A 16,469-nucleotide genomic window follows, 5' to 3' on the forward strand; every position below is an offset into this window, starting at 1 on the left:
AATTAAATTATTTAATGAAGGGCTGTTCACCTACTCACTGTTTTCATATGGTAGTGAAAAATTATTTCAGATGCTTTCCTAGGTGTAACTGGTTAGGTTAAATAGAAATTGTTTTCTTGGAACTAGCAGATTTATGTCTTCTTCTAACTTTTGCTATTGACTGCATTCACTGCCAAGGCATTAGTCTCTGACTGTAATCTTAGAGCTCCAAATTGATGTCAAATTTTAGTTCTTCCCTTTTTCTGCAAACTCTCATTCCTGACATCTGTCCCAAAGTTCCTACTATGGTCTCATGATGAAGGCTTCTCTTTACAAGTCCTCCCTCTCAAACTGCTCTTGTACTTTCACTTTGCTTTCTTTCCTGGAACCACAATCTTACTGTCTTAGTAAAGACTTTTCTTCTTTCCTTGATTCCATCTTGCATCAGATTCCTTTATATTGTCCCCCCAAAGTATTCTAAAGTCACTCTTCCCTAACCATTGTAACATAATCTGTATCTTCTACTGTATCATCTCCTTCCCTCTTTGTTCCATTTAAAATGATGCAAATAAAGTCACTGTACAATGATTGTACGCTGAACAATGTCCCACTGTTATTTTTCATGTCTATCTAAATCCTTTGATCTTTTCCATGAAGTTTAAGTGCATCTTATTGTCAAGGAGGCTAACCCCAGTCTGGTAGTTTGCCTTCTTTACCTCTCTTGATCCTTGCTTCCCCTTACTCCTTCCTTTTCTTGTGTGAGCCTGTTGTCTGATGCTGTGACTACTTCCACGACTATTTTTATGCCTTTCCCTATCATACTATTTGACATACAGCTGATAAAGGCAGTTCTGAAAAAGGTTGGCATCTGAACTACACTGTCTTAACATAAAACTACTGTTACAGGGATCAAAACCAATGAGGACAGGCAAATTTTTGAATTGCATACAGTAGAGCTGGTCAGAAGGCTAGAAGCTCATGCCTCTCAGATGTTTGCTTCTTTTTTTGAGATTTAACCCCAGATCAGCGTGAATCAAGAGGCTTACTTCGAAAGTGCTGAAAGACTTCCAGTCAGGTAGCATGCTCTGTGGGACATCAAGTCCTAGCTCCCAATAAACAGAAATGCCCCAATTTAGGGGAAAATGAGACATGCTGCTAACCGCTTCTGCCAGAAGCAATATTTTCCAGCTCTTGTTATCTACCTCTATGATTAATGTTGCATTTGGAAAAGTAAAGTTAAATTAGACTTGTGGCCCTGAAATAGTTGCTGAATTCTGGCACTGTTTGCCTTAGGCAACTTTTGAAGTACAGGACATTCATGGAAGCAAGGTATTTCTTAAAAAAAAATAGGAAATATATGTGTATTTCCTACTGTAAAGAAAAAAAAAATAGAAATAATTATCTCATTGCCAGTGTTGACATTAATACTGGTATATACTTTCAGGACAAAGGAACAAAATAGAGTGACTTTTATATGATTTAGTGAAGACAAATAGCAGTTGTAAGTTACAATAATAGTAGAATACTGATCTGAAATTTCCACAGTTCCAGAACGTTTTCTCCTTGCTACTTGGGACAGTGAGGTTTTGTGTGTGTGCGCCTGTGTATGGACTGTTGCTACATGCTGTCACTGCTTCTGTTACCTGCTGCTTCCAGCCACTTCAGCCTTTGAAACGGGAGCGGGATAGTGCAGAAATGATTCTTTTCAATGCCTAGGCTTCCTGATTCTGATAATGCTGAATCAAGCTCTGCCAGTTTGTTAAGTGTCATTTTTGGTAGTTGATTCTATGGGCTGTGACAGTTCTGCCATTGGGCATCAACCTCTAACATTACTTACATAGGTGTGAAGCAGGAAAAAATCCACATAGATACAAAAGTGGGTAACTAATGCGAGGAGAAACAGACCCAACGTGTAGACTGAAGTATTTCTGTAATTAAGTGCAACTGGTATTGGGCTGAAATCTGAGAAAATATAATTTTAAGTGTATATTTTATTAGATGTGAGTCAGGTGGTACTTGACTGCAGATGGTGCTGAAGCTGGCATTTCTCCCTACTTGCTGTGGCTTTTGGACTAAACACAATGATGAAGTGTTGAATAAAGTATATTGGATTTGTGTACTCAAACTGGATATTGAAATAATGAAGTAATTAAGTAACTGAGCCTATGCTTTTGTAGTGACTGCTAGAGTGACTGCTGTTTCTCTGTCTTGAGGGTAGTTAAACTATGGGACATGCGAGGCCTTCATTGATCTTGCTTTGTGAAGAATGTATCTACTTTGTCTAATACTTTAATGTATATTTTATATGTAATTTGACAGACAATAAAAAGGGACTAATCCAGACATCTGTGCCCATGAAAATGAGGGAGAAAATGGTTATTTTTCAAAATAATTTATGGCTAATTTCCCCAAAGAAAAAAATAAAGAAACCCCAGAAACCTGGCAAAAGCTGCTGGATTTTTGTTGTTGTTGTTTTCTTCATCTCCATTAAAATACTTCGGGATCTTTGCATGGCTTTTTTTTTTTTAGGCTTTAACTACCCAAACACATCAACAGATGCAGTGGACTATGATTAGTATTAATCCACAGGTGTAAATGCTGTTCCTGAGACAACCTTAGGAAACTGTTTCTGTTTTAATTTCTTTAATACTAATTTTGTTTTACAAGTAACTGCAATGTTGCTTCTTTACTTGTAGCTTTCCAATCAAACTTTTCTAAGTTTCTTTTAGAAATCCATAGTGAAATAAACTTATGGGCTAGCTGCAATACTTCATGCTGTGTCTAGCCACCTCTGGTTTTGCTATACTCTTCTTGTTTACTTTCACCGTTTTTCAAAGCTACATGCTTTAATTCAAATACAACATGTTTTTTAATTCAAATGCAACATGTTTTGGTACTTGAATTACTCCTTCACTAAATTGCTAGATAAAGTGAAATTGTCAAGAAATACGTCTGTGTAAGTATGCTTTTTTTGTTCTTAAAGAAAAGATAGATATTATTGTCAAATATCTTTATAATTTTAAATTATAAACAAAGCTATAATTGCTGTATTTACCCCATTGTTCTAAAGGCTGAACAAAAATGTGTTTATTGCTCCATATGTTTGGGGTTGATGTATGTCTAAGAGGTGAAAAAAACCTTTACAGTAAACGGAAAAGTTTTAGTGCTTCAAATATACTAATGTATACTGGCTTTATGTTCTAGTTACTCAAATTTGATAAATTCAGGAAACTCAGAACAAAAATCAACAACATAGAGAAATCAGTAAATTTCAGCGTAATCTTGTGTAATAAGACTGTTTTTTATTTTTTAGATTTTTATATCAAGATAAACATATCTTTACATTCATAAATACATGAACTCATGAAATTTGTCTAGACTCAAGGGACGATTTGGTAAAGCACTGTCTTTTTTCCCATGAAACTGTGTTTTTCACATTGAAATTTATTTGTAATTTTCACATTACTTATGACTGTGTAACAGAATACAAGGAGAGATTATATTTCACATGAAGTGTATTAGTAAAACAGGAAAGAAGGAAAGTATTGATACAGGAGTAGGGAAACTAATTGAGTTCTGCCTTTCATACAGAAATTGTGTGCGCTGTAGCATAGCCAACAGTGAAAGGAGCACAAAATATTTTAGCTGTTTTTGTCTTTCTCATACTTGTTCATGGAAGTGAAGATGAAGAATGGGCAGTGTTGGGCCAGCTTTGGCGGATGAGAACTCTAAAAGGAAAGTAAAACTGCTTGTTTAGTGTATTTTAGCAGTTATTTGTCACTTTCAGAACGTGGCCTAGTCTTTTTGTAAGGCAACTAGCCTGATTCATAGAAACTATTGCATACTTCTGCTGTTTCAGACCAATCTTACTGTATCTTCACTAACCCCCCATATTCCCCTCCAGTCTGTTTTGTTCTTTCTGCCAGGTGCGTGTACTTTAATCGCACCAGGACGCTGGGTCAGGATTTGAATAGTCTGCTCTCAGCCTGAAAGGGAATATGGTAATGTCTTTCACCTGGAAAGAGTCACAGCTGCTCATGTTAACTGCAAATAGCACTCAGACGGGAAGGTGAATACAAGAAAAAAAGCTTTTCTTTCCCCACACCCCCCTCGTTTCTCTGCTACACAATTAGGTGGGGATCTTATTCAGGTGTTATTGCTAATATCTTGTGGTACTATCTTTCTGTGGGGAAAAGGGTAGAGAACTCTTAACCTGTGTGGTATGGCAGAACCAGGTTTCTGCTCTCCTTTGGTCTGTTGAGTTTGTCATTTTGTGGTGGGATCCCAGCTAATGCTGCAATGATTTCGTGTTGAGATGGAATCAAAAGAGGTATGTGATGGCCTTCTTGGTGTTGTTCGTTCTTGTGGTATCTATGTGGTTTGTTTCTTTTGTTCAAGCTGCAGCCCTAGAGATAAATGAAAACTTTTACTTCTGATGTTTTCTCTTTAAACAAAAGCCTTTCTAGTTTTTATGTCTTTGAAGAAACATTTGAAAGGGTTACTAGAATCTACTATATCAATAGAGGGTGGAAGTATTTTTGCTAGGACTAATTAGCGATGTTTTTATAAAATATGCCATGGAGTTTTTCAAATGGGGTAAATAACCCTTGAAACTGGGATTTGCAAGTGAGCTAAAGGCCTGGAACTTCAGGTTCAAGTTTGCATATTTCTTTGTTTCTCCTTTCCCACTGAGACCCAGGCTGCCATAACAAACATAAAATGGACTTCACCAGAACTTATTTCTGCTCTCCTCAGAACTTTTGTTTGTTTACTGTCAATGTTTCTGAAACTCTCCTTTCAATACAACACGTTCTCTACAACCTCATGTGCTTAGTGGCAGTATAAAATGCTACCAACGGCATTTCATAGGGTTTTCTAGCTGCTTTACATTTTGGGGGATGTGAATGACTACAATGTTCAGAAGCATGCAGAGAAGGGCCCTTTTTATCCAAAACAGTTATTGCATATGTCTCGCTAAGGTTATGTAGGTTTTCAATATGCTTTAATTCTCTGCGTAGATATTCCTTGTGTGTGTACCTGAAAGGTCGCTGCTTTCTATTGAAATGAAAGTGAAGGAAATGGTATTTCTTTCCAAGTGGTATTGGGTAGTAGGAGTAACTTGTGTGTGAAGGGCAGTACAGGTGTTGTGGTGTCACTTCAACATCCCTCACACTGGATTTCCTTTCTAGGAAAGACTTATATAGCTGGGTAGAAGACAGAGCCAAAGAACAAATTAAAGTTTTTGGCCCTGTCCTTTCTGATATAAAAAAGCAATGCTGGTAGTAATCTACTGGAGATCTACCTTAAGTGTGTGATAACGGCTGGGTTATAAATCCTCTGCACTTCAGTGCTTTCCAGGTCAAGAATTCAGTTCTGCTTGCAGTGATGCTGGTTAAACTATCTTAAGCTAAATCATTTAAGAAAGTTGTCAAAAAGATGAGAGCAGGGCTAATCCTTAAATCTAGCTAAAACCGAAAGCATGGTACAAATGCTGATTATGACACGATTGGTGCAAAATCAGACAATACTGCTGTCCTCTGTGATAATCCTGGATGAGGAATTCAGCTGCACAGAATGATGACTGGTTATGATTTTCAGTCTTATTCTTAAGAGATGGATGATGCATGACAACTCATTATTTAATGCCTATGAGCTTTGTGTCTGGTCTCCGTATGTTTAGGAGATTTGAGTACTGGTTATTCAGCTTAAGAAAATGGACTATAATTCTTGAACTGGATGGCAACAATGGCTTTTTATAAACTGTGGAAAACATTCATATCAGGAAAACAATGAATCTGTTAAAAATGTATACAGAACAGAAGGTGCTCGGAATTTTTTTTAGCTAGTAATGATGAGAAAACAGTAAACACGTGAATAAAAGGCGATTGCAGAGCATTTCGTAGATGAGGTTGCATAAATTCAGCTGGAATGTTCCTTAATTATTTTAATTTGGTCCTTTTAATGCCAGACACTTCTCACCAAGAATAAATGTTTTGACTAATGTAACTAACTGCCTTGGGTTTCAAATCCACACGTACTGAGTATTTTTCCTTTTTCAGTCTAAACGGGAAAAAGAAGTAATATTACTATTGGCTTCTCTAGGTAAGAAAACTATATTTAATTTTTTGTTCTTTTTTGCCTCCTCCCTGAAAGGGGTGGGGAGGAGGAAAGCATGAAATTGGTTCCCAAATACTAGGTCTGAAGTGTTGTACCTGTTCCTATAACAAGCTTCTTAAAATGAACAACTGTAACTATATATTTTGTATTCTGATTTTTTTTTTTCCTTTTTATTCACATAGAAGAAAAAGATTAGAAATCCTTTATTGTAATTTCATTTTGTTGAATTCTGTTCTCAACTTTTGGCAATTGCTAGTTTTTATTTGATGCTTCAAAGGCAAAGGGATATAATGCTGCTGCAATAAAATTTGTGATGTGACAGTTCTTCCTTTGTGTCCCATGAGGCAGAAGAGAATGGGATGAAATGGCTTATTCCTCTTTCATTGCACATAGGTGCACAGGAAAAGACAGGCAGCTGTTGCTTCATGCAAAGAAATCTGCTCCAAGGGCAGGGCTGCCGCACCTTGCCCATCAAGGAATAATCCCCAAATCCTGCCTTTAAGTTCTACAGATGTTAGTTATGCACAATGGCTCCTAAACCTCTGGACTGTGTCTTTATAGGTAGTTCGATGCCTAGGGACTGACCCTTATGTTTCAAAAACACTTCCTGCATGGATGACACAGCGAACACTGTGACTGCATTTTCCCCTAGCACTTAGGCATACTTATCAGAACTCATTTTCTAAAAGACATAAAACTAACCAGAGTTTACTAAATAAAAAGCTGGAAAAAGGCATTGCTCCTTTAAAATGGAGGAGGTGGTACAGATGGGAAGCAGTGTTGTCAACTAATGCACTGTTTACACAAGGTTGTGGGGTGCCTTTTTGTAAAAAATATATATTGGATATTTCATTGGTCACTATTAAAGTACTAACTGAACTTCTGGAATTCCTTGAGGTATTTGTCCTGTCCTTGTAGCCTGGAGTTAAAGGTACTGATGTCCGTCTCCTAAATCTTCCTAAACTTTCATTCCCCCACTGACTCGTGTACGTTCACATTGAGTAGTGGGCGATAATCTGGGAAGTTCATTCTGGGATCTTCTGAACTACAGCTCAGAGTCCAAGCTGCTGAGCTATTCTTCATTTTGCAGGGAAAGAGGAATACTGACAAGATAAGTATTGAAACAGCCCTAAAAATAAAGCTTGGTGTTTTTACAGTCATACTCAGGAAAGAAAATCTGCCTGATGTTTCAAAGGTGGAAACAGTCCTGGCAATTTTACCAGAACTGTTGCAGCAGTAATTAAAATACTACTGAAAAAATACTGAGAAACATCCATGTTCTATACTGCGTCATGTGGCTGTCTGAAAATTCTATACCTTGAATAAAATTGTCAACTCTGTGTAGGATTTTCAGAATAATCAGGTGGTTGATCAACAATATGTCAAAGAACTTTCAGTTCTTGAGTTTCTCTTCTCCATTGTCTTCCCTTCGTCTAAAGGCTGGTGCAGTAAAAGAATGAACTGCTCTGGTGCAAATTACGAGCTGGTTTTGTGCTTTGAAGCTGCTAACAAAGAAAAGAGCAACTGCAATGCAATAATCTATTGCTATTGAGGAAATAAGGGGAAATTGAATGATCCTAGCTTGTCCTCCCTGACAAGTTCAGAAATCAGTGGAATATTACTCTGATCAACACTTATGCTACTAAATTATCCTCATGATTCATGCACCATGGTGCATGATTCAAAGTACCACAATACGTTAGCCAAAACCTGTTTAAATCTTTGATCTTGAGGAAAGGAGGTGAAGCAAGTAATTTGATGCAATGTTAAAGAGAATGAGAGTAGTGTTTTGCATTTCTTCTAATTTGTGCTTTGCCTTAGCTACAATGATTTCTCAAGACAAATTTAAATGGTTTAAACAGACATTGGAAAGGTGGTCTGCATTTATTTGTATCATCCTCAAAGTGTTTAGGAACTTTACAGGGACCTATTGAAAGAGGGAGCTTCCTTGAGCAGCTTGCAGTGTTTGGAAGGAAGCAAGCGGTGGCCGTGCTCTGCTGGGTGTTCCTTCTTGTCAGTGACATGGACTGGTACTTGTGTTCTCTCTGAGGATTGGGGAGGTGTTGCAAGGATGAAGGTCAGCAGGTTTACCATTCGGAAGTTATTTTTGATAAGTTGTGTGGTTTGCTCGGGAGAGATGTAGGCATAGCATTGTTTAGGTTGGAAAAGACCAAGATCGTTGAGTCCAGCTGTAAATGTTGCCAAGTCCACTGATCATCTAAGAGAGTACAGGTGCTGGAAATCACAAAATACTGGAGTGAGACTGTGATGGTCTATCTCTAGTTTATGTTCATTTTTCTCTTTCTTTCATGTAGTGTTACCTGTCACTGAAAAATAAATTTTATAAGCTGGGGAAAGAAATGTAATCTTTGACAGGGCTTTTAGCAGCCTGCCGCAAATCTATTTATTTATATATATATATTTACACAAAAGGCAGTTGAAACTCAAGTGTGTGCAAGCAGTAGCATAGTAGCATTGGCTTAGTGACACTCTTCTGAGTCCGAAGAATGATGTTTGGGTTTTTTTTTTTATACACAGTTCACCTTTCAGGACAAGGTTAAGTATGGAGTTCTTAACGCAAAATGAGATTCCTGGTAGAACTACACAATCTTTTACTTGTATTAAATGATTTGAGTAAGAAATAGAAACAAAACTTCTGTCCTTCTAAGTACCTCTTTTCTCTGAGTATATCACCTATAAGTCTTTACAGTGTTGAAGAATTGCAATTGCCTTTGTTTTCATATGCTGCTAATATATTTTTATTTTATATTATAAATATAATATATTTTAATTCACATGATAGGTTTTGGTTATTTGAAGAGCTCTTTTCTAAATTAAATGGGTGCACTTTTATTTGTAGCTGCTTTTTTTAATAAGGAGGCGGATATGTAAAGAACTCGTATACTCTTTTTCCAGCCTAACTTAAATTTATACAAGTGGCTTGTTAAATGTTACAAAGTTATCTATGTTCTTACAAGAGTTCTACATTTTGAATTTCCCATGTTAATTCCTTAAGCCAATACAGGACCAAAAAAAAAAAAAAAAGCTATCCCAGGATTTTTCATAATACTTTTAGGTATACTTCATTAAAGTCAAAACATAAACTAAGTTGTCAGAAAAATTGTTTCACCAACAATATTTCCTGTAAAACATACTTAAAAGAACAAAATATTCAGCTCTGAAAAGATGACAACTTCCAGGAAGCAAAAGGGGGCAAAAAACCTCTTTGACCACATCTAGCAGCTAGTAGTTGCAAAGCACCATTTATCTGCTTAGAACTCTTAAAAATGTCTGGGCAACTATAGTAAAGTGTGTTCCTTCAGCAATGTCTGTGCCCCCTCCAGTGAAAGAGGCAGAATTTATGTGACTCCGCTGTTGTGCTTCAATGTAAATTGATGTTGACCGTGGGTCTCTGGCTAAGACAATATGTGGTAAACTCTGACAGCTGGGTCCCGAGTGCTTATTCTCTTTTTTTCAGTCCTGCTATGAGGACGGTAACTGTGAGGAGCAAAGTATGGGATGAACAGCTGCAGCTAGTAACACAATAAACTACTGCAACCATGTTTACCAGTTTGTTGCATCTGTAATATTCCTATTTCTAGTATTCAATGGGAAAGGTAGATTCATATTAATGTGTATCTAACAGATCTTCACAGGGCTGTAGGAACTTATTAACCACTGTTTCTAGAAATTTTCTGAGTGTTCACAGAGAAGTTCTACTAAGAACTGCTACAAAAATTAATATTGATTTTGACTGTCTTTTAAATAAAAATATTGTAAGTCTGGGAAAGTTCTAGGAAATGGGAAGAAAAGCTAAGGTCTCTCTGGCACTTAAACAGAACAGACAAAATAACCTAGGTAACTGGGCTGGTTGCCTGGACACTGACACTAGGCGAGATGATTGAGACTGATGTGGGATGCAATCAGACAGTAACGTTAGCAAAGCTAATGCCAGTCAGCATGGTGCTATGGAGAGCAGGTTGCCTGTTGTATTTTCTTTTGAATTAGATTGGAAGTACTAAATGAGATGGTCTTCACTTAGATTTAGGTGTGACACGGGGATTGGATGCAATGTGAATTTTCTTAAAGCAACCTGCACACAGACAGCAGATATGAAACAAATTAGAATGATGTCCGTGCATGTAAAAGTAACTGAACGTGTGGAAGTATCCAGTTATGTGGATATTTTCTAATGCAATTCTCTGAATTTGAACTTGGTCCTTTTTTTTATGCATATTGTCTTGTGGAAGCATAACATCATTGCTGGGGAGGAAATGACAAAAGCTGGTACTGTGTGCCTCTGAAATAGAGTGCAGAGTACTTGAAAGCAGTGAGGTTTTAAGATGCAGTGTATTAGTAATTATTGCTTGAGAAAGTGTTTTTGGAGACTAAATACATGTGCTATACTGACACAGAGGTCTCCAGGTAAATATACCTGTAAATGTGTTTGTAAAAGCATCAATGGCAAATACCTGATCAAATTTTCTCCTTATAAAGACATCAATGTTTTATTACTACATGCATTGTGATTTGCCTTTTCCCTAGTGTGTGTGTCTAAGACGCAGATCACCAGCGTTATTAAGAATGCCTTTATTCATGAGACAGTAATTAGTAGATAACTGTTCAAACAAAGCAGGCACTTATTTGCTGCTGTAGCTCCCTCACGTGTTCCTCGCAGTACCAGTGGTAGAGCCACAGCTGATGGGCCAACCCCAGCTGGATGCTGCAATGGGGAGGGCTGTGTTCATTCCCCAGGGGCTGCCAGGCAGCTGCTGGGAGAGCCCTTCGTTCCAGCAGGCTCATATGTAGTTGTCCCTGTGCCTTCCTCTCTGCGTGGTGTGCTTTGCCCAGCACCGTGCTGATGCTAGGATGTGCTAGTGGGCTCCTACAGGTTGAGCAGAACTTCGTGGCCTGAGTCTGCTGGTCCTTGCAGATTCAATGGGACCATCGGTCTTCGGCGCTTATCAGTCCTTGGGAGACTGTCATGCGCTACCTCCCTGCAGAAGCAATGGGAAAGGAAGCCCTTGTGGCTTGCTTTCCAAAAACTTCAGCTGTGTCATGTGTTCCATCTGCTTCTGAAAATTCAACACCATGTTTCTAAACAACTTTTTTTTGTGTGTGTGTTTAGAAAGACCTGAAAATAAGCTGAAAATAAGACAACACTGCCTCTCCCCAGCCCCCCTAAAGCTTCAGAGCCCTTAAATGATGCTTTTGAGCAAACCCCAGTATTTTCTTGTGGCTTTTGTCAAACAGCAAAGGTCCAATTTGCCAGCAATAGATTTGAACTGGCAATGAATGAATCGATGAATACATTGATTATGTAGTTATGATTATGCAAAGAGGTGCAAAAGCTTTCACAAATATTGATGCTATAGTAAATACAACATTTTCCATTTCAGAGAAGGAGCAGAAAATAACTTTGTGGAGAAAGAAAAGCTGTGTGCTTACTGAAACTGTTGACTCATTGTTTGAGGGAAGGTATCTCAGTTGTAAGTTACTGTCAGTACTTCTGCTCTGTAGGTTTTTTGTTGTTTTTTAAGATTTTTTCCAGATTCTCAGTCTCATCTTAAAATTGGTTTTTGAATGGTGATTACTTGCAGACTGCCAAATATTGGTAATCCACCAAAAGCCATGTGAAAAATGTATCCTAAATGGGACTGCCTGAAAGAAGTATCTTCAAAATCTGTGGCATTTGATGCGTGTAGGATCAGCTGCGTTAGTTATCTGTGGACTAGGTAAAACCTCACTGAAGGTGGTAGGCATCATGACTTTTCAGAAGCTATTAAACCCTTTTTTAGTGGCTTCATTTATCTTGTTCTAAATGTCTTGTCAAACATAGGGAACTGAAATCCTGGCTAGAAACAGGCCTGTGTGGGCTTTGTTTTGACACAGAGAAACCGCAGGAAATGAAGTGTACAGTCAAACAAGAGCTGTAGAAATGGTCCTCAGAAAAAAAAATTTGAGTACTTTTCGGGTACGTGCTGTCTGGAAGGGTCCTTGGAACGAAGGAAAAATGAACTGTAGCATGTCTCTGTTTCCCTGAATGTGGAGGGATTTGGGCTCTGATACATATATGTATTTTTATTTTTATTAAATGAATTGTGTGAAAGAAATGGCTGTATATAAACATCTTCCTCTGGAGAGAGGAATTACTTTCTGAAAAAACAACCCTTAAATGGATCAGATCTGGCTGAGCGTTTGCAAAAATTGTAGGAGAAAGGATAAACAAGATTGTATTACCTTGTACTTCAGAGAGGTAAGAGTTACTTTTGGATTATAAGTATGTTACATACGCAGATATATTCAGTATCTAATATCCATAAACATCTTCAACTGAGCATTGATGTTTTAAGCTTTCACAGAGATCAGTGAAGTCTGATTATATATTTCTGAGATAAGGAGCCAGGCCATACAAGTGAGCCACAGAATTCAGCTTAAAATATAGGCAGCTTGCAAAAAATGTGAACATCATAAGGTATGTTTTAACCTACCTGTAAAATACTTGCTTTATTATAACTTAAAGTGCAGCTGACAAACCACAAAGATTAAAAAGTTGGTTTTACAGAAAACAAATATATATGCTTCTGTAATCTTTTCCCCGTACAGCTGATGCGGAAGATGCTGGTATTGCTTGTAAGTGATTTAATGCATCTTTGCCTAACTGTTTATGATTACTGTTAGTATCTCCACAAGTATTGTTATAAACCATATTACATGGAAATAAATTGCTGATAGCAGTGGTCAGAGCAACATGAAACCACTTGAACACTTGCAAAGGGTTCTACTGCCTGGAGGACTACTACTGGCTGAAGAAGGTGACCCCAAGGTCTTTCACTGCCAGGATGGAGGCTGTGTTTTGTTAGCCGGTTCTATCACCTAAAAAGCTGCTGTGGCCATCAGATGGTAGCAAGAGCAGCTGCAGCATCAATTGCTGTCTCTCTTCCTGCACCCCTCCTGACCTGTGCCTGCAGTAAGAGAGAATACAGCACGTACTGGTGCCAGGCGCTAGTGCCAGTTACTGCTATGACAAAATGACAGGTGACAGTTAGTGGTGGGTGACAGTCACAACCGACAGACCAAATGGGAGCTGCTACTTGCGAGCAGCTGTTCTGTGAGGCAGGAGAGTTGACTGGCAGGCAGGATGCAGCAGATGACAAGGCTACCCTAATGTGCAGCTTCCTAGAAAATGGACCTATGTCACTTTTCAAAAAAATGCCAACAAACAAAACCCCAAAACAAAAAATACTTAACAAAATATCCCCTCACTTAAAGGCAAATCTCTGCCTTTAACTGCTGTAACAAGATTGATAATGTGTTCAGTGTCCTGTAAAAAGCATCCAGTTTCATCAGGCTTCTGTTCGTTTTCCTGTACTAAAGGTAACTGCGAACCTAAATGATGTTTTACTACACGTGAAATTGGAAATGTGGTACAAATCTGAATTGGAAACTTTCATAGAAGCTTGTTAACAGGACCATAAGCCCTCCTGTATGCAACTAAGTATTAGATGTTTAACTGAGAAAAATCCTCAAAACACCATCTGCCTTTCCAAAAACACACTCTAAAAGAACGCAGCATTCAGTACAGTTTTTTATTTTGCTTGTGGGGTTTTTTGTTGTTGTGTTTTGTTTGTTGTTTTTTTTTTTTTTAAAAAAAAAAGGTATAAAGAATGGTAGATATTGAAGAAGTGATTCATGCCTAGATGACTTTCAGGTAGATTAAATACATACAGGGTTTCTTGTAGCTCAGGTCTTGAACAAATAGCAGAGGCCAAACCTGTTGAGAGGATAAACGTGAGAGCTCTGTGGCAATGGGTTAAGTTATCGTTTCTGATGTCTGGGGTGGGTTTAACTGTTAAGGATGTGGAGGTAACACTCTGTTGCCCTCTGTTATCCCCCAGTGGGGTATGGTAGTGTTTCTCCAAAAGATGTACAGCTGCTTTTGACTTTAGATGAAATAAGGTGGGTGAGGACAGCTGTGACTTATCTGTGCCATGGAAACAGCTGTGCACAGCACTGAGCAGGACCAACAAGTAGGGGTGAGGGAAGGGGGCAGATCTGTCTTCTGCCTCAGTAAATCTGTGCCTGCGTAAAAAAAAACCACCTCTCTGAAATCATGCAGATTGGAACTGCTGCCAACAGGAAAGAACTGGTTATTAAATAAAATAATTTTTGCCTTTTGATGGCTTGTTCAGAATTTGTGCAGAAGATGAAGCAAAACATCAAATGCACCTAAAAGGCAAAATAGGTATTTTCTGTTGGCTGACATTTATTTCTATTTTCTTACATTATAATTGTTTTAAACATTCATTTGCTTAGGATTTTGGGTGACATTATGTGTGTTATTCATGTTTATAAAAAGAGAGGGGAAAAACTTAGATTTGCTTGCTTTTTTTTGCACGCGTGTGTGTGACAGGTGACCTTTGAATTTATCACTTTTGCCCAAGATTAACTCTGTAACATCCTCATGGGGGTAAAGGCTGTTGACCTTCTAGAGGAAAGGAGGGCTGTTGAAATTCTGTGTGCTCACACTAAATACAAGGCCATAAAAATACCTTCTGCATTGTAATTACACATGTTCCTAGCTTGAACCATGCTTCTCCATTGACTAAGAATGCTCTGGTTAATTTTAGTAACTCATTGAAGTGGGGTATGGATGAATAGCTACAGAATTAGCAATACAATCGACTTCTTTTCTGAATATTTTTCTTCCATTTGGGAATGTGGCTATTCTCTACCATTTCAGATGTGGCTTCCTATGTCACCTGAGGTCATAGAATCATTTAGGTTGGAAAAGACCTTTTAGATCATCAAGTTCAAATGTTAACCTAGCATTGCCAAGTCCGCCACTAAACCATGTCCCTAAGCACTGCATTTACATGTTTTTTAATCACCTCCCAGGATGGTGATTCCATCACCTCCCTCAGCAGCCTGTTCCAATGTTTGGCCACCCTTTCAGCAAATAAATTTTTCCCAATGTCCAACCTAAACCTCCCCTGGCACAATTTGAGGCCATTTCCTCTTGCACTGTCTCTTGCTATCTGAGAGAAGAGAACAACCCTCACCTGCCTACAACCTTCTTTCAGGTAGTTGTAGAGAGTGATAAGGCTTCCCCACCCCCCACCCTGAGTCTCCTCTACTCCAGATTGAACAAGCCTGGCTCTCTCAGATGCCCCACATAAGACATGTTCTAGACCCTTCACCAGCTTTGTTGCCCTTCTCTGGACATGCTCCAGCTCCTCTATGCCCCTTGTGAACTGAGGGGGGGGAAAAATCAGAATATTTTAGCATGGTCTGAGGGGAAGCAGCCACAGCCCAGCACCTCCCACCACTGAGGCGCTTGCTTCACGGCTGCAGGTGTCCAAAGGCTCCTTCTGCCTTTGCCTGGCACTGGGCTCAGCCTGCCTCTCCACCGGTGCTCTGCTCACTTCGCAGCCTCTGCGTTTGCTGCTCAGCCCAAAATACAAAATAGAGGGTACTTCCTGTGTTTAAATCTCACCCCACCCCCCCCCACCCCCCCCCCCCTGCATTCAGGCATTGAAAGAATTGCGACTGATTCATTATTACTCTTAGGATATTTATAACTATGGTGATTTTTATCTGCCTTTTGCTCTCTGTGCTATAAAGGTGGTGGTGGTAGGTTAAGGTTCTTGGGCTACTGCTCCCTGTTGTCATGAAGTATTATAGATGTCAGGAAATTGCTACTAGAGCTAAGAACTTCTCCTACTAGTGAACGCTGCTTCTCTGACATCTTGCTGTGGCTTAGGTCATTGAACCTCTACTGAGATCCAGGTCATTGAACCTCTACTGAGATTCTGCCGGAAAATGGGTAGGCTCCGTGGTAATATGCTAAAAGGCTTGGAGGGAGCTGAGGGTACTGTGGCTTGGGAGGGGATCTGTGAACTGTGCTAAGATGTCCAGCTGTGGAGACCTTCATTAATGCAACTAAGGTCTGAGGGAATATTACTGGGATGTTAGTTTTCCACATTGCTCCTACGGAAGCCTTCTTGAAAGTCTTGGGAAAATAGGAGGAATGGCCAAAATAAAAGATAACTCTGAGTCCTCAGGCTTACTCCTGAAAAATAGAAAAATAGCTATCAGTGATTCAGTCTAATAGCCAACCTGTTCTTTTAAAAACTTATTTCTTGCCTGGTCCTCCAGCTGAGGTGGTTGTACCCAGGAAGGTGTGGGGTAGTGGGTGGAATTTACTTGTTTGTAGGTTTTTCTGTTTGTTTTGTTTTGTGTGTGTTTTGGATTTGTGGATGTTTTTTTTTTTTTCTTGGCAGGGGGTGTGAGGGTTTGGATTTTTGGATTTTTTGTGTTTGTCTTGAGGGTGGTGGTATTCCCTTAAGAAATTGGGATCCTGGAAGTCTGTT

This window comes from Falco punctatus (assembly GCF_963210335.1).
Source record: "Falco punctatus genome assembly, chromosome: 4".
Classification (NCBI taxonomy): domain Eukaryota; kingdom Metazoa; phylum Chordata; class Aves; order Falconiformes; family Falconidae; genus Falco; species Falco punctatus.